At 42.7% G+C, this 25,798-nt stretch overlaps 1 long non-coding RNA gene across 1 annotated transcript in view; it reads left to right on the top strand.

Annotated features, from left to right (window-relative positions):
- Window positions 1–7,155: 7,155 nt before the first annotated feature.
- Window positions 7,156–25,798, top strand: part of LOC145356664 (uncharacterized) — a 245,085-nt gene continuing 226,442 nt past the window's right edge. Inside the window, exon 1 of the long non-coding RNA XR_013889182.1 lies at window positions 7,156–7,995. This is a non-coding gene — a long non-coding RNA (uncharacterized LOC145356664). The remainder of the gene's footprint in view (window positions 7,996–25,798) is intronic.

The following is a 25,798-nucleotide window of genomic DNA, read 5'->3' as shown; positions in this document are numbered from 1 at the left end:
TGAAGTTCAAAGGCGGTTTCATAGAGAAGGTGTTCCAATCTCTTGAACATTTTCCACAATTTCAGTACAATGTGTTGAGTGATGCGATTGCACTTGCAGCTAAACTGAACGTTTTGAGACACGGTGCGTTTTTGATTCGGGATTGGGGCGATTGCTAAATACAAATCTATGTTTTTTCTTCTCTCTGAGAGCGTTGTAAAAGCAGAGAGGGTGGAAGAATTTGAGCAGAGTTTGGTTTGCAACGCACGCGAGAGAGAGAGGAAAAAAAGCTCTGAACACAATTGCTTTGTGTTCGCAGCCAGCTCTAGTCACGCAAGCTTTGTGTGTACAAACTTTTAAGTAACTAGACAATAAAGTGATCGAATACAGGTATTTGACAGCATCGCGTGCAGCTCAGGTACTAGACAACATGGCACTGAGCCAATGTCATTCGCAGCGCCGGGACTGGATTTACACATTCTCGGATTGTCCCTCCCTTTACATCGGGAGAAACCCCTTCACAGCAACCCCGGAACTCCCTGAAACTTCAGACCCAGAGCTCCAGCATGCCAATCCAACTCTTTAGAATGTTGCATCTGGCCAAACTAACCTCTTAACCCCGAATAATTTAAGACTGCCCATTATAAACCATCATAAAACTGTCCTGTCCACAGTGCAGTATTTTAACAGCATTCCGTTCACAACCATAGAATCCCAACAATGCACAAGAGGCTATTCGGCCCATTGAATCTGCACTGACTCTCTGACCCATTATCTTACACTGAGGGAGAATTTTAGCATGGCCAAGCCATCTAACCTGCAAATCTGTGGACTGTGGGAGGAAACTAGCGCATCCAAAGGAAACCCACACAGACATGGGTAGAGTGTGCCAGCTCCACACAATGCAGAAGATGCCATTCGGCCCATTGAATCTGCAGTGACTCTCTGACCCAGTATCTTATCCAGTCTCTCTTCTCCGCCCTATCCCTGTAATACCACAAATTTACCATAACTAATCTATCTAACCTACACACCTTTGGACACAAAGGTAATTTACTATGGCCAATCCATATAGCCTGCATATCTTGGTTTAAATGTTTAGTTTATTTATTCATGTCACATGTATGAATGAAGTTACTGTGAAAATCCCCTAGTCGCCACACTCCTGTGCCTGTTTGGGTACACTGAGGCAGAATTTTAGCATGGCCAATTCACCTAACCTGCAAATCTTTGGATTGTAGGAGTAAACCAGAACACCCCGAGGGAAACCCATGCAGCCATGGGCAGGAGTGTGCAAACTCCACACAGTCACCCAAGACAGAAATTGAACCGAGGTACCTGGCACGGTGAGGCAGCAGTGCCAGCCACTGTGCCACTCAATCGTGGGACCCGTATCCTTCTAACAGTTCAGTTGCCAAGCAATATTTTTCTTTTCCTTTAGCTGGAGGAGTGGCTTAAGGCTAAGATCGAGTTTTGATTTGGTTTGATTTGATTTATTATTGTCTTATTATTGATTTATTAGTATACAGTGAAAAGCATTGTTTTTTCATGCACTATACGTTCAAAGCATATCATTCATAGAGAAGGAGAGAGTGCAGAATGTAGTGTTACAGTCTGAGCTAGGGTATGGAGAAAGATCAACTGAATGCAAGGTAAGTCCATTCAAAAGTCTAATGGCAGCAGAGAAGAAGCTGTTGTTGAGTCGGTTGGTATGTGACGTCAGAGTTTTGTAACTTTTTCCTGACAGAAGAAGGTGAAAGAGGAAAGAGAAAGTGTCAGATCAAGCCCAGGATGGGGTGCAATGCCTTGTCTTAATGTGGAGATGCCGCTGTTGGACTGGGGTAGGCACAGTAAGAAGTCTCACAATACCAGGTTAAAGTCCAACAGGTTTATTTGGAATCACGAGCTTTTGGAGAGCTGATGAAGGAGCGTTCACAAGAATGATCCATGGGATGAAGAGGTTGTCATATGAGGAATGGTTGAGGACACTGGGTCTGTACTCATTGGAGTTTTGAAGGATGAAGGGGGATCTTATTGAACCTTACAGGATACTGTGAGGCCTGGATAGAATGGATATGGAGAGGGTGTTTCTACTAGTAGGAAAAACTGGAGCCAGATGGCACAACCTGAGGCTAAAAAGACAATCCTTTAAAACAGAAATGAGGAGGAATTTCTTACACTAGAGAATGGTGAATCTGTGGAACTCCTTGCCGCAGAAGGCTGTGGAGGCCAGGTCACTGAGTGTTTTTAAGACAGAGGTAGATAGGTTCTTGATTAATAAGGGGATCAGTGGCTATGGGGAAAAGGCAGGGGAATGGGGATGAGAAAAATATTAGCCATGACTGAATGGCAAAGCAGACTTGATGGGCCGAGTGGTCTAATTCTGTTCCTATGTCTTATGGGCTTACCTTGTCAGTTGGATCTTGTTTGCCTCCCTTATGGGGTCTTTGAATTGGATTTAATTGGATTTTGAACTTGTTTTTTGGAGCAAGCAAGGAATGGATTTGGGCTTGCCCAGCCTATTCTAAGCATTGGCTTTGTAACTTTTCTGCTCCAGGAATCCAGCCCGTGTTTTCCGAGATGATATTTTTGCGTGCTAAACACTTTAAAGATACCGAAGAGAAATGGACGCCCCAGGCCAAGTAGGAATTGAACGTAAGGTAGCCGAACAACAACTTCATTCATTCTAAGGTGATCCACAGGAATAATACTGATTAGTGCATGTGTTATTCAAACTATTAAGGCACTGCCTAGGGCAACACGATAAAAGCCTACTTGCCAAACAATAATATTTAATGTTCACATGTAACACGGAGCACTAGAGCTTTCATTTTACAGCCCAACATAGTAAGAAAGAAATTTTATTTTCGGGATCTATTAAAAGCCAGTGGATTGTACAAATGTATTTGAAGCAGTTTAGTGGGGGATAAATATTTCCAATCCACATGGATTGAAAATGAGCCAGAGTGTTATTGCTGGGTTAAAAGGAATGAGGTTTTTTGACTAAAGGCTTTCTATTTTGTGAACAAAATCTCATTAAATTTCCTGAACCTCAATCGTGAAGATTAAAGGTTTCTCCTTGAGGGGGAGGGGTAATATGTTCAGACAGTCTTGTTTTACGCGCTGTTCTCTATTCATAGAATCACAGAAGCCCGACAGTGCAGAAGGAGGCCATTCGGCCCATCCAATCTGCACCGACAGTGTAGGCCCTATCCCCATAACCCCACGTATTTACCCCGCTAATCCCTCTAACCTACGCACCCCAGGACACTAAGGGGCAATTTAGCATGGCCAATGCACCTAATCTGCACATCTTTAGACTGAGAGAGGAAACTGGGGCACCTGGAGGAAATCCACATGGACACTGGGAGAACGTACAAACTCCGCACTGACAGTGACCCAAATCAGGAATTGAATCCAGGACCCTGGAGCTGTGAGACAGCAGTGCTAACTACAATGCCGTCCAGGTGGATTTTTCCAATCCCACCCAAATAGGAATCGTAGTGGGTGGGACAACCCCATGCCAAGGTCAGTTAACTTTGGGTGGGATTTTCCAGTCTTGGGGTGAGCACGGCTGGAAAATCCTGCCCAGTGTCTTACCCAGCCCTCTTGCTGTAACTCCACATATTTGACATGGCTAATTCACCTAACCTATACACCTTGGGACACTAAGTCTAATTTTAGCATGACCAATCCACCTAACCTGCACATCTTTGGACCATGTGAGGAAACTGGAGCACCCAGAGGAAACCTACCTTGCCTAATCCTTTTCATGCTGGGGTTTATTTCTCAAATCCTGATCCCAAATTTCTGGATCCAGAACTGGCTTGCCTGCAGAAGGCAGAGAGTGGTTGTGGATGGGTCTTTTTCTGCATGGAGGTCAGTCACCAGTGGAGTGCCCCAGGGATCTGTTCTAGGACCCTTGCTGTTTGTCATTTTCATAAATGACCTAGATGAGGAAGTGGAGGGATGGGTTAGTAAGTTCGCCAATGACACGAAGGTCGGTGGTGTTGTGGATGGTCTGGAAGGATGTCAGAAGTTGCAGCAGGACATAAATAGGATGCAGGACTGGGCGGAGAAGTGGTAGATGGACTTCAACGCGGATAAATGTGTAGTCGTCCATTTTGGCAGGACCAACGGGATGAACGAGTACACTATCAAGGGCAGGAGTCTTAGTAGTGTTGAAGAGCAGAAGGATCTTGGGGTCCGGGTCCACAGGTCTCTTAAATCGGCCTCGCAGGTGGAGGATGTGGTCAAGAAGGCGTGTGGTGTACTGGCCTTCATTAATCGAGGGATTGAGTTTAGGAGTCGGGAGGTAATGCTGCAACTTTATAAGATTCTTGTCAGGCCTCACTTGGAGTACTGTGCGCAGTTCTGGTCGCCTCACTATAGGAAGGACGTAGAAGCTATTGAAAGGGTACAGAGGAGATTTACAAGGATGTTGCCTGGATTGGGAGGCATGCCTTATGAAGATAGGTTGAGGGAGCTGGGACTCCTCCCTGGAGAGATGAAGGTTGAGAGGTGACCTGATAGAGGTTTATAAGATGTTGAGAGGAATAGATAGGGGGGATTCTCAGAGGCTATTTCCCCGGGTTGAAATGGTCGCTACGAGAGGACACAGATTGAAGGTGCGGGGAGGCAAGTACAGAAGTGATGTTAGGGGTAAGTTTTTCACTCAGAGGGTGGTGAGTGAATGGAATCGGCTGCCGTCAGTGGTGGTGGAGGCGAACTCGCTGGGGTCTTTTAAAAGACTTCTGGATGAGTATATGGGATTTAGTGGGATTGGGGGTTATAGATAGGTCTATGGATTGGTAGGTGTTGATGTGATCGGCGCAACTCGTGGGCCGAAGGGCCTGTTTGTGCTGTAGTGTTCTATGTTCTAAAATCTTTAAGTAGGATTGTGATTGAGATTTATATTTATGAACAAATTGTTAATGTTTGATTTTGAGAACACCTTTTACATCCAACAATATAGCTCTGCGTTTTATTGCACATGCTGCAAGTCAGCAAAATAAGTTAACTTTCTTGTCACAATGTTATTTGTCATAAATGCCAGTCTAAGCTGAATTTAATTGAAACCCATACTCATCAATGCCCTGCTTTTTTATTGCATTAATCTGCATTAGATGATCTTGAAGTATTCAGTATTTTGAGCTGGATATTTGAAGATGTTTCTTAATTTCTAGGAAATCAATAGTAATATCAAACATGACTGCATGAAGCAGCCATGAGAAGCGTCAACTTTGTGGTTTCAACACAGAACTGATTGATTGTTTCTGTAAATCCATGTGGTGACAATCCTAGTTTGCACAGTCTTAATGCATTTATTTGTCCAGATTTGCAGTTGCCCTGTTTTGTTGTCAGTAGCATTGATATGAAGTAAAAAGTATTTAGCCATGTTCAAGGTGGGTTTGTGGAGATCTCAGATTTCCCTGGGGAAAAAGCCTTTATGGTCACAATTTAAATGGTGCATATCTGTTATTGTTTCAGCTTATTTCCACTTTTGGCCTCTTTTCAATGGTCTCCACAGTCTGAAAGATGTGCTGGTTAGATGCATTGGCCATGCTAAATTCTCCCTTAGTGTACCTGAACAGGTGCCAGAATGTGGTGACTAGAGGATTTTCACAGTAACTTCCTTGCAGTGTAAGCCTACTTCTGACATCAATAAATAAACTTTAAAAACGTTAGAAGAGCTATGTTTATTTCCTTTCACTCTATCTGGTAGTTTTGCTATTTTTCAAACAGTAAATTTTCTTCCCTCCCCCTCCCTCCTTTCTCTCCAAGCCTCCCAAGGATATTTTGGCCTTGGAGGGAGTGCAGAGGAGGTTTACTAGGCTGATACCGGAGTTGAGGGGATTGAGCTATGAGGAGAGGCTGAATAAACTAGGCTTGTACTCGTTAGAGTTTAGAAGAATGAGGGGAGATCTCATTGAGACGTATAAGATGATGAATGGGATGGATAGGATAGAGGTGGAGAGACTCTTCCCGCTCAAAAAAGACAGTAGGACTAGGGGGCACAGCCTCAAGATAAAGGGGAGGCGGTTTAGAACGGAGTTGAGGAGGAACTTCTTCACTCAAAGGGTGGTGAATCTCTGGAATTCTCTGCCCGTTGAAGTGGTGGAGGCTGCCTCGCTAAATATTTTTAAGAAGCAGGTTGATGGGTTCTTGATAAGAGAGGGGATTAAGGGTTATGGGGAGAGGGCGGGAAAGTGGAACTGAGCCACGACAGATCAGCCATGATCTTATTGAATGGCGGGGCAGGCTCGAAGGGCTAGATGGCCTACTCCTGCTCCTATTTCTTATGTTCTTATGTTCTTATGTTCTCCATTTTCCTTCCAGTGACAGATTCATTCCCATTTGGGAATACAGGGAATGAGAGGAATGATGTGGAGACGCCGGCATTGGACTGGGGTAAACACAGTAAGAAGTCTCACAACACCAGGTTAAAGTCCAACAGGTTTATTTGGTGGCTATTGCCACTAGCTTTCGGAGCGCTGCTCCTTCATCGAAGCTCTAGTGCTCCATGTTACACGTGAACATTCAATATTATTGTTTGGCAAGTAGTGCTCCGAAAGCTTGTGGCGTTTGCTACCAAATAAACCTGCTGGACTTTAACCTGGTGTTGTGTGACTTCTTACAATGAGAGGAATGCCAGCTTTTCCCCAAGACTGGTCCAATCATCACCACGGTGATGAGGCCATGGGATTAGGAGGAGGAGTTGTCCAGGTTGCAAGTAGTGACATTATGATTATAGTGGGGAGGGGAGGAGAGAGAGAAACCTCACTGTTGAACGTCTCCTGAACAAGCCACCTTGAACCAGGTTGGGGGTAGGGGGGTGGGCGCTTTAAATGGAAAGCCAGAGACAGGCTCAGTGCGGCTTTAACGCGCGGTACCTGCTAGTCTTTGTAGTTCTCCACTCCGCCGCTAGCGCTGGCTGACAAAGGGATGGAGGGAGCAGAGCGCACTACAACTCCCGGCAGGCTCCGCGGGGCCAGCACCCCCTCCGTTCCGTCCCCGGCTGCCAGCTGCAGCCCCGCCCTTCGATTGTCTCCGATTGGCTGCGGGGACAGGCTGGCGCTGATTGGTTGTTGGCGCTGACATCCATCAGGTTAGGTTGAGCCGTCAGCTTGAGAGTCATTGCATGGTTGAGTGTCGCGCACAGTAGCTGCAGCTCAGCGCAGTTCTGTGGTTAAGGGTACAGGCAGCACTGGGAATGGTACTCAGTGCAAAGGGATATACTTACTGGGACAGAGACAATGCAACATCTGCCCACTGCTTTCAAGCTGCTATTGCACATCATTAATGATTAAGCATCACTTCGATTTGGACGTTTATGGATTTATCTTTGGGATCAGAAAACCTTGGAGTTTCTGGAATTATTGGATCTCAGCAATTTTCACCAGCATGGGGCTGGATATGTGGGATCCCTTCATCTCTTGAAGCTGACACATTATTCTGACCTTTTCTTTTTGTACGTACGCCGTTCACTGCTGGAGGGGGACGTATTGATTATGTGCCCTCTAAGGTTATTGGAATCACCAAGTCCACACAGCTCAGCAACAAGAAGTATTGGCTCCGTTGATGGAAAAGTGCCTCGCTCGTTAATGGGATTCTTTCCTTGGATCACTGGGATTTGAACCGCTTTCGTTTGGAGGGAGAAGTGTGTGTTCGCCTGGAGGAAATTAAAATGTCATGATCTGGAACCGTGGAGATGGATCTGGATGTGTAGTGTGGCTCCTGGCTGGATCTATGCTGATGGCTATTAGCAAGACCATCCCCTTCTCTCCAACCAACAGGATAAACCCTGGAATATGTTACAAGCTTTTTGGAATGTTCTTGTCATTTTGGATTAACATCGCCACTGAGTGGGATACATGGGATTCCGAGGATATTATATCCAGATGATGTATTGAAAAGCCTGGGATGTATAGAGGATGCGATGTGGATTTAATCACACTTATGATGGTGTGGATTTTTTTTTTAAAAGCTGCATATTTGTATGGAGTTCGTACAGAGGTAGGTGTGTTTCAGTACAAAAAAATGTATTGGTAATTTAGAGAATGAATTGAATTTTTTCCCCCCCAAACCAGCCAAAAGCTGTCGGAGTTGATCATCTACGTGGGCAATACCTTATTAAAATAACCCCTTATCTGCTGCTTTTCAAGATTAATGGATTACAAAGGCCCTTTGATGAAGCACTGCTTAATTGAAATAGTGAATGCTACAGTGGGGTATTGTGACAGTATATGGCTCCCATGCACATACAATATGTTACATTGTGCTGCGCGTTCCTGACATTATTCAAACTGGGGGGTTTTAGCGGCTTCCCGGCGTTTAACTATTTCCCCGCCGGTTACTATCGCTCGGGTCACAATTAACCCGTTTGCTCTCGGTTTCGTGAACAGCCTGAGTGTCAGGTGGACTTGTACCGGATTCCCCTCTGCAGAACAGCATCAAGACGTTTTAAATCGGCTATTCTATTTTTCGTCTCCTTTTCTCGTTGCTATATAGTAGTTTAAAATAGTCTTTGTATTGCACTCCTTTTTAAAGTAGTGACATTTTCACTTTTTTTAATGATTTCAAAAATTTCTATCCAGGCTTAATTTCAGTTAAAGTTCCTGCGATACTGTTTATGGGCTAAGGTTAGCATTTATTATAAATAAGAACGTGGATGTTTGAACATTTGTCTTGTTTACAGATTTTTTTTTAAGTGGTTTTAACGTGAGCTGGTGTCACCCATTGAAATCTCTAGTGGTCGCTTGTTAGGAAAAGCAGTGGGTGATTGTAGAGATTATTTTTCTGAGGTATTTTAAGAGATTCCTGGATCAAAGGACATCTGATTTCACCCCCATCCCCGCCAGTTAAAGCCAATTGCACCCATTGTAATGTGGAAGTGTGAAATAGCGTTTCTCTCTACATGTTGAACACTGCCTCCTCCAGTGGATTGGGACACACACACACACACACACCTGTCAGTATCGCACCCCGTAGTTTCAACTTGTGGGGAGTCAGTGATTTGGTACAAGCGTCTCCCCGCCGCCCCCTCAAATTAAACCTCCGCCGTTCAATTTGCAGACACAAGGCCCTCCTGCCTCATCATTATTCGGGCTGAATGAAGTCACGATATCAAACGCCAGTCGGTTGTAAGCTGATTCAGCACTTTTTGAACTCTGGTTTTAAAAGGGCACTGCATCTTTTAACTCTGTCCAATTCGGCTCTATTACACTTCACAAAACAAATGACCATTGGCAATATGCACTTTCCCGATTAATTAAATTGTGACTGAAAATGATATTGGATCTCCCCCCATCAAAATGCAGAATAAGTGACATCTGTGGTTTTCTTCTAGGACTTCTACACTTGTTGGTGTTTTAGTTCAGCAACATTATAATATGTATTTTTAAAATGATATCTCAAGAACTAACCAATTCTGAAATATGTTCTGATGTGTCTTCTGATCTGTCGTACTATTTTAATGCAGTTACTAAGAGGTGAATGATGGAGCATCACAAAATTTACCATCCTCTCTCAAATGTCCCTTTTTTTTTGATCCTATCTGCTGTGTTCCATTGTGGTTCCAGGGAGTTTATTAGTGCTCACTCAGCCATCGGGTGTCACGTCTGTTTGTGTCAGACTTGTGAGATCTTCCCCTTTCTCTTTTATTGAGGAGGAAAGTGATGACCACAGCCAACCCTTATCCAATGTACTGCCACCTGCTTTTCCAGGATCACAAATGAGATCTGGTAACACAACGACTGAAACACTTCCACTCTTTGATACAGATTAACCTTGCACAACATCGGCTTAGTACATCACATTGTATTGGACCACTCTGAGGATCTTTGGCAATAGGAGGATGAATTTCCTCTTTTAGTAAAGAAGAATCCTCAGCTTCACTGCACCCTATGTGCTTTCCCCTGTCCTATCTCCATAATCCCTTACATCTACTGTGGCTAATCCATCTAACCTAAACATCTTTGAATTGTGAAAGGGATTGGAGCACCTTGAAGTTGCATGGTGGTGTCAGCACCACTGCCTCACAGCTCCAGGGAATGGGGTTCATTTCTGGCCTTGGGTTATGTTCTCCCCTTTCACTCTTAGAATTGTGATGCTATCTTAAACTAAATTTTTCCATGATATGAATTATTATCTATATTAACCCACTGTTATGCCATGAGCTAAAATGCAGAAGTACAGGCAATCGTAGTAAATTTTGAGTCACATCTTCAAATACCTGTGTCATTATAACCTATAAAGTGACTGACATCTTGCTATATTGGACAGTTTTCTACCATGACCCAACAAAACTTTGTCCCAGAAAACACAGCCGCTGTCTGCCCATAAATGAATTGTGTTCTGAACTTTGATGTGAAATGTTGATCATGCCTACGGGTAACAGATCTCGTTTTTGACATTGGATATTTCATCAGGATAAAACATTTAGCACAGGTCTGTCCTCATGAGTTGTTACTCACGGTCAGCAAAGAAAAGATAATTGCCCTCTGGGCCACTGACATCATTTAACCTGGCACTTTAATGGGTTAATGATATATGCTCACAGAAGCTGGGACTGGGATGTGGCTACATCCACAAGTAATAATCTCAGTAAACTATTTCAATAAATTCTGTTAACAAATCACATAGGCTCAGAGTAAATGTTGTGGAGCATAGTATTGTTGTACTGAACTCAAGGTCCATACTGACCAATCCAAGTGATTGTAAGCCTTCCTTTAATATGTTGTTAGTGTTGTGCAAGAACAGGATTTAACACTGGCAGCAAAAGAGTTGTGCTCGTGCCTGCAATGGCAGAGGGACAAAATTTCAGAGGTTGTTTCTCATTGCGTTACTAGAGGAGCAGCTTTGTTAAGAGCCTGCTGAGACACCCAGTTGGTTTTCTGCTGCTATAGTTAGAAATTTGAGTTTATAGTCACACTATTTTCTCAACCACATTTATTTCCCTTGAGTACTCGGGTCTGTGCTGAAGTGCAAATGAAGTGGTTCCAAAACTCCAGCATATTATGGAACCTCCTCAACTAGAGGGAGTTTAGCAACATAAATATGACATGGGTGGTCCTCTTATTGGAGAAGTCGGGCAGAAGTTGTAAGAATTAAGTTGCTTCCATGACTTAATATACAGTTAACATTTCATGATTATGATCCATCCTCTGCCGACCTTGGGTGTAATCAAGTCCATTCAATTGTGTCTTGAAAGAGTATTATAATGGAGCAAAATTTGAAAGCAGTAATTTTGCTTCAGGCCACATTGCAGAATAACACATTTACCCTTACTTAAAAGTACTACTGTTTCTCATCACTTAATGGTCAAGCCCACTTACTTACAGCAATGACTTGTTTTGCCACAACTATATATTTATTTAAAAGAAAAGTTGTTGTGATTAATGTATTTGAGAGTTAGGAACAATGGTGAATATATTTTGACACTTTCGGGGTAAATAAACATTTTTAAATGTCACTCAATCTACTACAGTGTAAGCCTGTTTTTCCAGTTCTGTGTGAAGTCATGAGTCTTTGGGCAAATCAACACAGGCGATTATAATCTCATGTTTTGCACAGAATTGAAATTGTCTTTTAACAAGCACCACATTGCTGCACCCAATCCAATCTTGGCAGGTTCCCCCTTTAGTGTGCTGTTGGATGCCTCCTTTTCCATAATATTTGTTTAAATTGAGGTTCAATGAGTGACATTTTAAAGGCAAGTTCATTGAAACAGTGCTGCCTTCAGTTGGACTTGGCTGTTACCAAGCATGACTTGGAAAGAATTATTGAAGAGGCCTCCAGACCTCTGAGGTGAAGTCCGAGGGAATGGGGTATTATATAAGAACTGCTTGTTAAAGGAACATTTAACACTGGACATTAAGGTATAGAACACCTGCACAATCCTTGCGTGCACAGAAATGTTTTAATACAATAGCAATCTTTAACTCTGGGAAAGCTAGGAGAGTTTCTGTACCAAAATGTAAATCCAGTCATTAAACGACAACCTTCTGAAACTTAAAGTAATCTTTCTTTTATTTTGAGCCTTGTGGGACCTGGAGCAGGGTGGCTGTGGATTGCTCCACCTTTTTATACAAGGGTAGACACAATTAAAATGCTCTTGCAGGTACTGGAAAGGCCAACCCAATCATTCAAATTACTTCATCGCCAGGATTTAGGCTTAGACCTAGGATAAGTGGTTGGTTCCATTCCACCCTACCTGTGCTGGCAGAACAAACTTTAAGGCTGTTGAGGTGGTTGGCGCAGTGATTAACACTACTGTGTCACAATACCAGGGACCTGGGTTCGATTCCTGGCTTGGGACACTTTCTGTGCAGAGTCTGCATGTTCTCCCTGTATCTGTGTGAGTTCTCACAGTGTGCTCCAGTTCCCACTGGAGACATGATGGTTAGGTGCACTGGCAATGCTAAGTTCTCCCTCAGTGTATCCGAACAGGCAGCGGAGTGTGGCGACTCGGGGACTTTCACAGCAACTTCATTGTAGTATTAACATAAGCCTACTTGTGTCAGTAATAAATAAACTTAGCTCATTGTCAACCATTTCTACTTGCACACACAAATGTCTGGTGCTTAAGCAAGACTTCCTTTTTATCACTTGTAATATCTACCTCAGATGATTATCATCTACCTGAGTAGTTGTTTCTTTTGGCCAATTTTAAAATCTGAAATTGCTGAAGATGTTTAAAACTAACAATTTGAAATGCATGACATTCTGCTAAACTTATGCTGAGAATCCTTTTGTTTCACTAAAGAAAGGGAAGCATTGATGTAGCATCTCGCAGTGCTTGAAGCATGTTGAGAAATTTCCATGAATCATTTTGCTAATGATAACGGGGAGTTACTAATTAATGAATTGAATATCCCTCTCTTATGGGCAGAGCAAGCCAACTGTGTATTGGTTGAGTATGCACCCAATAAATCATTCATTTATGATGACATCTCGTGTGGTGTTCTTAATGGGTCACTTGAAATAATGCAAATAAAATTCAACCTTTTTATCACGTCAAAGATATTATATGATTGCAAGAGGTGAGTAGATGTGGCACCTGTACAAAGAAGGCACATAGGAGTGTTGGATAATATATAGCAATGTTGCATGCAGCCTAATCACATACCTGAGTAAAATCAGTTCTTTTTGATATAGAAAGCATGTCTGCTACATATGAAATTTACAGATTTTGTTGTACTTTTTGCACTTTATACATTTGAGTTATTAGATTCTAAATTTTTCTGTATGGAAAGATAAAATGGATGTATGTGAGTGGACCATGTGAAGCTGCGTACAAGAGAATTGCTATTCCTGCAGTAGAACCAAACGCTATGTAGTCCAGTTGTTTTAAACATTACAAAGGTTCACCAGTGAATTACCTCAAGTTATTGGCTGGGATTTTCTGTGATTCCCATTGTGGAAAATTCTTTATCTCGATAAAGTTTTCCTGGAAGCCCAGGATGAGAACCAGGAGCTTGCGCAGACAGGGAAGAGGAGAAGATGTTCTTTTTTTTTCAGTATGCTCCTTTATAGGGTTGCCAACTGTGAATTAAATGTATTCCTCAAGGCTTCATCATCTGGTTTGCCCCCACATTCCAATTGTCAGTTGCCAACACATCCATCCTTGTGATGCATTGCTTTCCTTCGCCAATTGGAAAGCAAAGACTCATTACCCAATCGGATGATGCTCAAATGTCAGCCAACCAGCTTCCACATCACCCCCCCTCCCCCACCATTCCATATTCAATAGTTTTATACCTGGTAAAGAGAAATGTGCAAAGAGAATTGAAAGAAAAGCAATCTTTTTAAATGTCCCAATGATTTTTCACCAGGATTGTACACAGCAGTGCCCTGGAGATTGATCTTCAATTCCTGGAGGCTCCAGGCCAATTACAGAATCCTACAGGACAGAAGGAGGCCACTCGGCCCACTGAGTCTGTACCAATCACAATCCCACCCAGGCCCTTTTCCCGTAACCCCTAATTTTTATCCTGCTGATCACCCTGACACTAGCGTTAATTTAGCATGGCTAGTCAGCCTAATCTGCATGTCTTTGGATTGTGGGAGGAAACCGGAGCACCTGGGGGAGAACGTACAAACTCTGCACAGACAGTGATCCGAGGCCAGAACTGAACCCGGGTCCCTGGCGCTGGTGAGGCAGCGGTGCTAACCTGGAGGGTTGGCAAACCTCGCTTCCTGCTGGCCAGTTGCAGAGCTGCATTGGTAGTGAATTGCTGCACTCTTGGATGGTGATGGTGTGTGTTGTGACAGAGCAGAATTCAGCAGTTCACCAGAGTTAAATCTGGAAGGTGTTACCAGCTCGAGTCATAAGGGTTGATTTTCTTGAATCTGGGCTCCATGTGGAGCGCTTTGCTTGCTGGCTGTGCATTTCAGGAAGTCATCACAGGTGCACACTCCATAGGGTATTTTGTTCCCATTTGAAGTGGAAGGAAAATCGTGGGCTCTTGTCCATAATTTCCTGGCAAGGATCTGTACCATGATTGCACATTTGGAAAATGTGGATATGAGTATTAAACCAAAAGTACTGGTAAACTGAGAGGAACTCCAGTCTACATGGAGAGGGTTCCTGCTTTTAGAAACCATTCTCCTTTGCTATCTAAATGTAAACAGGTATATAACAATTGGAAGGAATTTTTATTTTCCCTGGTTTAGACAAGAGGTTAGATAATATTCTTATGTTAACGTCTGCTTGAGTTGTATGTGTGTGGTTGGGAGAAAGATGTAGTACTCACAACGTATATCTTGTAGGAACTAATTTAGAATTGTGACTCAGTACAAATGAATACCAGAAAAACCTGCTTAAATTAAAATTGAACATGTCTTTTTGCATAGATTGGGCTTGGAACATTTCTGACCTAATGAGATGCCTGGAGGTAACTTTTTAACCCATTGCGTTCACCAGGCAAAATAATCACAAAATTTGCTGACCTTTGTCCATGATGCCTACTGGTGACCACCTTGACTAGGCATGGACCTTTTAGGGGCTGTGCTCCTGTTTGATTCAAGCTGGAGCCTAATTTAGTATTTGCAAATTGATATTGTTAAGACCCCTGTGGCATTTTATATCCTAACTGAAGTGACTATGGCCGGTGACACCTAAGCTAAATGAAGGGGAGGCCTGATAAATTGTGCCCTTCCCAGAAGGCAACAAGAGTTCAGAACAGTATTCTTATTTCCCTATTTTACTGTTTTTTTTTTTTCCTTCCTTCTGGACTGTGGGGTGACGGGAGCAGGAGTGTTACTCCAGGGCCCACAACCTCTAGACTGCCCAATACTCCACAGTCAGTTGTCTGCATCTTTCCACCTGGTTCCAGGTGTATGACTGGCTGGCAGTATTGAGATGAAGCCTGTGAGTTAAAAGTAGCCCAGAGCCTCAAATTGATGTCAAACAAAGAACGGGGAGGAAGGGAGGTCTGATATTCATCTGTCCACCTGAACATTCCCCCCCCACCCCCCCCAATTTTTTTGTTTGGAAGTAAGTTTACCTTTTCTCTGCCTCACACTCTTGGAGATGAAGTTACAAGGATGGGGGACTCCTTAGTTTTTGCTTCTGAACAATACCACCTGAAGGGTGATGAGTAAAGAAATATAATTTCAAGACCCTTCTTTATCTGCTCTCTTCACTCTGTAATTTTTAAGGCAGTGTTTTGTGGAGATCAGGGTTTGATACTTTTTTAAAAAAACTAAGCTGCTTTGTTTCCAGCTGCAGTGTTTGATGTATATACACGTTTCATCAGATCAAAAAGAGTTCCAAACCTACTCATCAGGGCTGAGGGGTTACTGTGACATAAAGTTTATAAAGCATAAAAGAGACTCATAATCTTAAACCTCTATACTCCATCGGACATTAGTTCAGAATGCAGCAGGATTTAAAATGATAAGAAGCAGAATAATTTTATCAACCCCCTGGAAAAAATCCTTTCTTTATATAAATATATATTGTATGTGTGTGTATATAGATCAAACTAAGGAACGTGTGTGTGTGTAACTGTAAACAAAATTAAAAGGACCTTTTGCCTTTTGTGTCATATCTCTCCCCAGTTGTCTAACCTTTAAACACTCTCACTACAAGGTTGAGCAGGTAGCTCTGTGGCTATGTCTGGAGGTTGTGGACAGATCCTGTTTTTGGATGGGGAGAATGGATAAAGGGCCAGTGATCACACAAAGATGCTTTTAGTCCATAGAACAGATTAACTAAGACTAGGAGAATAGGAGCTCTGTTGTGGCGTGCGGGGGTTGACAGGCAAGCAGTCATATTGACTGCTTGGATACTGAGTGTGTATTGGAACTCAAAAAAAAAGTTCTATATAAAAAAAAACACATTTTTCCACACACATTGCTTTATGAATACTTTTCTGCTGCATGGAGCCATCATAAATCTTGAGCAGAAAGAAGAAAACAGACATTGCATCTGGCATATTTACTGACTAATAATCTGTGAGCAGGCTGACATATCATCGCCTTGTGGGATATTTCTACTGCAATCCTTTTTGCTCTCGACTGCTAAAAATATTTATGGCTTTTATACATGGAAGGAAATAGAACAGGCTCATTTTGTCCCAGTTAGATGTTTTTTAACACTCAATTTAAATAATCATTACCTCATCTGTTGGATCTTGCAACCAGACTTTCCGGTTTAAAATCTGGACTCTCAAATCCCGTAACCTGTACAAACACAACACCAACCATACAGCTCAGGTACTTGGGCCACTGTATAAAAGAGGCAACAGTTCAGCGACATTACAGCAGGGAGAATGGCATTTTTGTCACCCTCATCTTTTGCGTTAATTGAATGTCGGGGCTTTTCGTGCGGTCTCGATGCTTTTCTCTGTAGCCAAATTCTTGAAGGATTTGACTGAAGATTAATTCACATTAGAGAGCTTAGCTGGGCGACAGTGCTGTACATGCACTGTACATGAATGAGATGTTGCCATCACAAGGCTATACCTCAAAGTATGTTTTCAAAGGCAAATATAAATAGCATGTCGGGATGCCTTTGGCTGCCATGATTTTCAGACTGGGGGAAGGCTTTCTTTTCTTCCTGCTTTCCCATGTGAAGCAGACATAGGCGCTCTATTTTTCCATGGCATTTTTTTTAAAAAGAGACTATTTTGAAGCATTTGTAACTGACTCAGAGTTCTCAGTTTGCAGCCTGACAGAGACCCTCTGTCAGGATGCAATGTATTCCTCCAGCTTCCCCTCTCCACTGACCCCTCATTAAAATTTCTTCCAACAAGCACTTTTTTTTTCTCCTCTCTCTGTTTAAGAGAGGCAACTGTCTAATGCCAAGTGACTATCTGGATTGTTTTCATTGTCCGACACTCTGAAAATGTGAGTTTACAAAGAGTACTGGAGTGTCATGTAAACTCGGTCAGGCCTTGGAAAAAAAAATTCCTTTTTCCGCCGGAGACAAAGGCAGACTTTGTGTCTATGAACAGGCTCTAACAAAACAGCATCTCACTCGGGATGGTGGGTACTCTAAATCACGCTGCTCTTGTCCATGTGAGGGCCCACTACTAGAGTTGAGTGCTTCTGGCCAATCTCCATTTACCCACTTGTGTTATTTCAACCAGCGTTTTATCTGCCTTTTTTTCCCCCTTTTACATTTCTGCCTTTTACCTTTCTCTTCCCCTGTTCTTTACTAAAGACATTTAATCCTTCATAACACCCCCTGCCCCCCCACATTTCACAGGTGCTGCTGCTGAATGGACAGTGTCCATATGTAAAGTTTATTTATTAGTGTCACACGTAGGCTGACATTAAAACTGCAATGAAGCTACTGTGAAAATCCCCTAGTTGTGACACTCCGGTGCACTGAGGGAGAATTTAGCACTGCCAATGCACCTAACCAGCACGTCTTTCAGACTGTGGGAGAAAACCAGAGCACCCGGAGGAAACCCGCACAGGGAGAACAGACAGACATCGCGTTGTCAGTGACCCAAGCTGGGAATCGAACCTGGGTCCCTGACACTTTGAGGCAGCAATGCTAACCACTGTGCCACCGTGCCAGTCATATGTCCGTCTAGTTAGATTTGGCAGGCTATTTTTGTCCCTGGATGCACCATAGTGAAACCTGGTCTTGTGCATCTCCAGAAGGTGTCGGGCTACAGTAGGGTTGGGAGTTGGTGGAAGTGGGTGATCAAGAATAGGTGTACTGGTTGATCTTCCATTCCTATAATCTGAAGGCAATTATAACACTTGTGCTGTAGCCCTGAGTCAGCACAGATTGCAGATCAAACTGGGATGTCTGTTACTCATTCTTGAGCTACTGTCAGTTTAACATGATCTTCACTACAAGGGGAAACTGGGAGAGAATTAATCCTGTGTGAGACCAACAGTCCATCAAAGGATGCCCACTTTTCCTGCATGCGGAAAGGAGAGAAATCACAATTGTTATAAGTGAAACACATGTGTAACCCCAAAAAATCATCCACTTTAGCCTATACTATCAGTGCTCAGTGATATTTATTCTTAAAGGTGACATGCTTAATTACTCCGGTGTGACTAACCATTTTGTAAAGTTCCTGTGTGGCTGCTAAAAATGTTCTGAGATAGCTTAAAAAAACTTTATTCTTTGTTAATCAAGAGATGAGAAATATATCTTGGGGAAGAATTAACTTTAAATGTGCCCATGTCATTATGTGATGAAGCTGCTTTGGTGTTGAAAAATGAGTCAGGCTACCCAGTGCATATAAACATCCTGACAGCCTAGTCTGTGAGTAACAATGAATGAACCCTTTGCCTTCAATAGATTTTGACCTATATGAACAATGGAGCTGTAATAGTGCTGGTACCAAGCCTGTGTTGGCTGATAAGATTCTCTGCTTCAGAAATGTGTTGTTCACAGCGCAAGATGCAGAGGCTTAACACCAGAGTGCACAAAGTGGGTGTTTTCGTTGCCATGGAGAGCAAAGGGCAGGAGAGACATTCCAGCAATCTGCTAATAACATTGAATTCCCCCCATCCTACTCTGCAGTCCTTCCAACAAAACCTAAGCAAGCCCTGTGCCACTGACTATCCTGGCACAACTGGAGAGAGCAGGACAATTTCATTAATTGCACTAGTGTTGTAGCTGCAACATCAATCCAGTTCAACTTCCAGAAACAGCCAGCGCTATTGTGGAAACCTGAAGTGATCACATCTTTCATGTGCTCCCTTCTGGCATTGCACCCAAATGTTCCTTCGTTGTTTGCTGGAGACTAGGAAATAAACCTGATGTGAAAATGCCAAATATTGCTGCCTAGAATGATTGATTGTACTCCTTTCCATGCTCAGAACCTCAAAGTCAATTGTCGGAGAAACTAAGCATCGTTATTTATGGTTCAAAGTGCTTGATTTTGTGTCTAATCTGGCCTGCTTCACGTTTTTGACTCTGGTCCCAACAAGAGATTGTCAAGTGTTACAAGCTTTATTGGATTGTAGGTTTAAGAACGACTGGCTTTTGCACCGTTGATTTGTGGTTGATGTGGTCTCTGGTCAGGATATCTTTATTACATGAATCAGTTCTTCAGTGCTGTGTTTCCATCTGATTTGGCTGCTGCTTTAGTGTGAGGATGCAGTCCTTTCATCTTGACTTTGGCCGTCCAAAGATGTGCATGTTAGGTGGAATGTCCATGCTGAATTGCCCCTTAGTGTCCCAAAATGTATAGGTTAGGGAAATTAGTGGGGTTGCGGGGATAGGGCCTGGGTAAGATGCTCTGTTGGAGAGTTGGTCCAGACTTGATGGGCCAAATAGCATCCTTCTGCATTGTACAGACTCTAGGATCTCCAATTGACCACAGGCTCTGTGAAATCAATAAGGATGGAAGATACCTGAAAGAGACTGAGATAGAAGTGGAGGTTCCTGTGTAATTCAGGATTAGATCTGACTGGATAATGTGTGATTGATCATCGGAAAGTCTGTACTCATTAACTATTGCAATTTTCTTTTCATGAAGGATAATTAAAGTTTATTGAATGCAATTGGGAACAAAGTCAGTTGAGCACAATATTTTCATTATGATCCAGGGTGATTTGCATAAAATTCTGGTTGACCAAGTTGGTAAAATCTGGAGCTGTATGACTTTGCTGTTCCATTGTGCTGGGTACTCTTATGTCTCCTCTATACCCTTGCTGAATTGGAGAAGACTTTGATTTTAAGTATCTCACATAAAATAGCTACACGAAATGTAGTTGTGCGTATAATGGAAAATTTTGGGGGAAAAAGCTTCTGATTGCCATTGTTCTTTCTATTTGTATAGTTAGTATTGTTGTTCTTTATTCCTTTTCAAAAATATTTTGTTTTCATAGAAGCACAATCCTATGCATACTACCTGGAATAATGAGAAGATGATGCAGTAAAGGTCTTGGCCTATCCATTGGCAATCTTGAGGGATTTGAGTGTGAATAGCACTGCAATTATTTCTCAATCAAAAGTGAGATGAATTCTGGTGAATACGCGATTGCCAATTAGGGACAAGTTGGGGGCAATTTTCCATCTTGTTTTGCTCTACCCGTGGTGAATAACTTGTGTGATGCATAAAGTATTGGTTTAATTCCACCTAATGAAAAGATAAAGACAGTTTTAATAAGTATGGATACTAGTTATTCCTAAAACAAAAGCTGAAAGATTTTTGATTTAAGTACAATGAAAAACTTGGTTTCCATGCGGTTGTGATGTTATACAGTAGCAGCAATGAGTTGAGTCAATATGTGCCTCTCTATCTGCTGTTGTTTAGGCTGTGTAAGGTAGATTGCCCATTTTCCAGATGCAATGGGGCAGAGCTTTTTTTAATCCCTGTAGAGCCAAAAAGATGGGCAGCGAATAGCAAAGACTGACAAGGGTTAGAAATGTGCTTGTGTGCGTGAGTTGCAAATGTGGTAAGTTTTGCTATCCATTCATATTTAGCAGAGATACACGTGCATGTTTCTTTCTTTTAATGGACGGTAGCTCATCATCTTCCTTACAGCCTAAAGTTAAGCAGTTGTGTTCCTCGATTGGAGAAGGGAACAAAAACAGAAAATGCGGGAGAAATCCAGCAGGTCTGACAGCATCTGCGGTGAGAGAATAGAGCCAACATTTCGAGCCTGGATGATCCTTCCTCAGAGCTGAGGAGAAGGGAAATCGGATGAAGCTCTGACAAAGGGTCGTCCAGACTCAAAATGTTGGTTTCGTTCTTTCTCCACAGATGTTGTCAGACCTGCTGAGTTTCTCCAGCATTAGGCGGGCGCAAGATTGGTTTCAGCTCTGACCGCTTCCAACAGTCAGATAACAACTGGTTACCAATAAGGCTTGGATGTGAGTGATGGTCGCTTGAGGGAAGTACAAAAGGCCAGTAGCCACTAGTGAAACTTGTCCTCTGAGAGAGGGGAACCATCTTTGGGAGAGAGTACCATAAAAAATACTTAATAACAACAATGTTTGCTTGCCCTTGATTGCTATCCTCAGTGCCTTGACTGAGTAGAAATGGGAAATTGCTGACAATTTTAACCAATTTGAAACTCAAAATTGAGGATCAACTTTTAAGTGGAATTATTCACCAAATTTTATAAGTTAACTTGGAAATGAAATCATTAGAAAATCCCCTCTGATGTCACACTTAAATGAGAGTTTAAAAAGTAGAAATGTGAAGACACTGATCACTTATCTTGCCATGATATCTGCCTGTTTCAGTCAAAACATTTGAAGATGTACTACCACTGACAATGGATAAAGGATGTTTTAGCTTTGTCTGGCAGCCTTAATTTGTAAGTATCACCTGGTTTTCATCACTTTCTGACAGTTTCCACCCTAGTGATGAGGGGTTTTCACTTTGGGATGGCACCATCTAGAATACAAATGCGTCTGTAACTGGGTTATACGGTGTCAGTGACTGACCAGTGAGCACATTTCATCTGTGACGTGTGTGTGTGTGTGTGTGTATGTTTGAATCCCTTGAGGAGGGTGTTGGCATTAGAGATTGGAGCATTGTTTTTCAATTTTGTATCACCGTTAACCATTTTTTGATGTCAGTCACAGGGCAGTTAGATGCGGAGTAAACCTCCTTTTATGTAGAAGGGGCAGTGGGGTGAACACATACCCCCCCCTCCTTTTATTTTGACATGCAACATTATTAATACTGCCCACACCAATCATTCTGTGGCCTATTGGTGTCAATGAGTTCAAAATTTAGCGTTTAGCACTTGTGTTACTAGCTCAGGTTGAGCAAAAACCAGAACTGATTCTGCTCAATTATTATTATGTTTGATTTTGCGTAAATATCCAAAATTTGAGCAACGAATACCTCTCTTCCATGAGTCAACCAGTTAAGTGGAACTGGATAGGCCAAACCTTTTGTGGCATGGGTTTCCATTGCCTCCCCAACCTATTGTTTTCCAGAGTGCATACATGGACGTACTATAAATTAGAGAGGACTTAAACATTTTAACTCCCAACGTGAACTGGTTTGACAATCTACAGCAGCTCGTGTGCAGTAGAGGTGCACATTTAAACTCCGCATCTGCTAAACACATTTGGGTGAGTGCCACAATTACTCTTTTCGGAGTTGTATTTGATTATAAACTGTCGGGTAAGCTTTAGGGCATGTATGAAGAGATTTTAGCTGAATTAACTGCTCTTTTTTTTGGCAGTAATTTCACCTCACTCCTGTGTGAAATAGTTCACTAACAATGCCCTGTTTCAGCCCTCTTATAAATGTACAAAGCGAGCAGAATACAAGCTTTTTATATCAAAAAAGAAAAGGCCCATTTAAGCAACTTTAAAGTGTGTCAGTGTGGGGAGTTGTCATTTATTGGTGTGGCAAAACAATGTGGAGCTTGTCTGGGGACTTATAAGCACCCATAGAGTATAAAGAGCCAGAATGAGCCTGGGTCCAATGCGCAAACAGGCACACATTTGATTTAAAATATGCTGACCCTTGGGAAGAAAAAAAGCACCTTTTGTTTTGTGAGTGAACTGCTGAGGTGTTTGTGCTGAGGGAGGACTGTCTATGCTGAGCGGCTAATAACACGTCATTCTACAGCATGAAGGCTCTGGGGCGGCATTCTTCGGCCACACCGGTCTAAAAGCCGGAATTCCCTGCCCGACCGTCAATGGTGTTTCACATTCTCCGCAACCCGCCCCCTAAAATTCCAGTGGCGGGCGGGATGGGAGAATTCCAGCCTCTCAGTTGGTGAAATTGGGATAGAAAGCAAGCCGAACACTATGGGCCCAGGGAGAGAAAAGTTAATGCAGGAACTTCAAAGTGGAAATTTTAAACGTTCTGTCTTTTATTGCAGCAAATGGGCATTTTGAAATAGTAACTTGCTGAGCTAAGTAGGTTATTAGTTGACTCCAAATGCTCAACATTTAAAAATAGTTTGTTTTACTCCTGGGTTTTGAAGGAAAGTTGGATTGAGGAATTAAGATCTTACATCTTGCGAAAACAGCTGTGCACTTCTGTCTTTGTATGGTATTGTGCAAGAAAAATTAATTACCCTGTTACATTTAAGCTCCCCTGGTGCTTTAGGTAATAAATTGGATGGGGAATTACACCAGCTCAAAAGATCCCAAGTCCTACCCCAGTCTGCTGGCATGGCAGTTCGGTACATACCTTGGCAATTCTTAGTTACAGAAGGAATAAGTTGACCGTATTGCCAAAGCCTCACAACCGATGATTTCTTATCTGAAAGTGGTTGTTGGTTAAGAAATGAATCGGGCTGAGCTGCAGTGGCCTTTTGCTTTCAACTAAACAACTCCCACATGAAGTATGGGCAGTTGGGTGAGAGACTGAAAGGTGACTGGTACATGTGGAACTGTCCAGGTACAGAATCATGCACCGCAGCAAAGGCCCTTCGGCTCTGTGCCGACAATAGCCACCACTAATGGTGCGCTAATCCCATTTTCTTGCACTTTTTCCATGTCCTTGATTATTAGGCCAGCACAGGCCACTGGATCCAAGGGGATGGGAGGTGGTGTAAGAGGAGGAGAAGACAACATGGGACAAAGAAGAGAACTTTTGTTTCGACAGAACCTTCACCACCTCAGGTTATTCCAAAGCATCTTGCAGAAGACGCGTCAGCTTTGAAAGGCAATCATTGCTCCTTCTTAGAGGCCAGTGTATTTGTCAATTTTGTGCAGAGTACCACACAAAAAACAGAGGTGAGATGAACGACTTGTTGACCTGGTTTGGATGATGTTGGTTGAGGGTGAATCTTGGTCAGGATATGGGGGGGAATTGCTCATTTTAAAATCAGTGTGGGACCATTCCTGCACCTGAACAGCAAAATGGGCCTTTGGTGCCATGTTGTAACTGTAAGATGAGCTGCACCCCTTCAAAGCTGAACCAAGTAGCAACCCAGAGTGGGGGCAAAAATAAAGTTCCCTAAATGAAAATGTTAGTGTCCTGTTGCATTTTCAGCTGTTGTAGATTCTGGTAGACTGGGTTCAGAAAATTCAACATTAAAGACATGCTGGCCACTAGGGAAAACTCGCAAGCACACAGCTGATGCTGCATCTTAATAATCCTCAAGTTAACCATGCAATATGATACGTTTGTCCTTTGCATTAGTGGGTCAACCATTACTCTATCGTACTCTTGCCCCTAGGTTCAACTCCCAACCTGGGGACTTCATCAAATTGTCTAGTCTGGCAATTCAGAACTGAAGGAATGCTGCATTATTGGAGCTACCAGAAGGGATGCTAAATTACGCTTGACACCAGGCTTATAAAGGGTCAAATTGTGCGGATGGCTAAGTATTGGTCACTGCCCAATTCTTATCCTTCAACCAATTTTCCAGCTCTTCTCTTTGGCCGGATCATCCAGTCCTGCTGAAGATGACCCTCCACTGCTGGTGGCAGGTTCTTTGGCAATGTGACGAGCGAGCCATGCAAAACATCTTTGACATCGGTGGGACCAGAAGAGCCTACCAGCAGCGGTTGGGGGTGGGGTTGGTGTCGGCAGGACTAGAAGAGACTGCCAGCAGTGGGGGGTGGGGGTAGTGAAGAATGGGGGAACTAGAAAATCCAGCCTATGGTCTTTAATTCTGTTGTTCTTTGTGAGATCATGCTGTTTATAAATTGGTTGCCATGTTTGCCAATGGCTGCACTTCAGCTTATTGACTGAATTATTTTGAGATCTTCTGGGGATATGAAATGTGTCCCATAACTGTTGATTCCTTCCTTCCTTCCTTAATTTGGCTCTCTGCTCTCACAAGCTGCAGGAACCAAGATGGCTCTTCTGTTGGTGACCCAGGAGCACTGACTGTGCACTAAATTTATGAATAGTGGGGCTCCTGCTTCCATTTGTCTTTTGAGATTTGAGGGTCATTTTCAATGTTTTCTTGCTGGATTTGTAATCAGTGTTTCCTGACTTTTTGATACTGGGTTAAACTGAAGAATGGGTTTGATAGATGGAGTGGACTTTGATAAGCCCTTTCATTAATGGTTCTCATTCACTAATGTCCTTTAGGGAAGAAAATCTGCTGTCTGGCCTACTCACGACTCCAGGCCTACAGCAATGTGACTGACTCTGATATGCCCTCTGAAATGGCTTGACAAGCCACTCCATTCAAGGTGACTAGGGTTGGGCAATAAATGCTGGCCAGCCAAAGATGCCCCTGTCCCACAAATGAATAATAAAAATAGGAATATTAAATTTAAAAAAAAAAGTGCCTTGCGGCCTGGTCCCAATGACTCTTGGATCCCTGATATATTCTTCATTTTTCTCTGACTGGAGATAAAAAGGAGAGTCAGTTTTCAAAACGAATGAAGAATTATGTGTCTTCTGCTACAAATTTTATTTCTAGCCACCATTTCTTCCTTCCCTTATCAAATGTG

This window comes from Carcharhinus amblyrhynchos, chromosome 21 (genome assembly GCF_965287045.1).
Source record: "Carcharhinus amblyrhynchos chromosome 21, sCarAmb.v2.hapA, whole genome shotgun sequence".
Lineage (NCBI taxonomy): Eukaryota > Metazoa > Chordata > Chondrichthyes > Carcharhiniformes > Carcharhinidae > Carcharhinus > Carcharhinus amblyrhynchos.
This window is presented reverse-complemented; position numbering and strand designations above follow the sequence as displayed.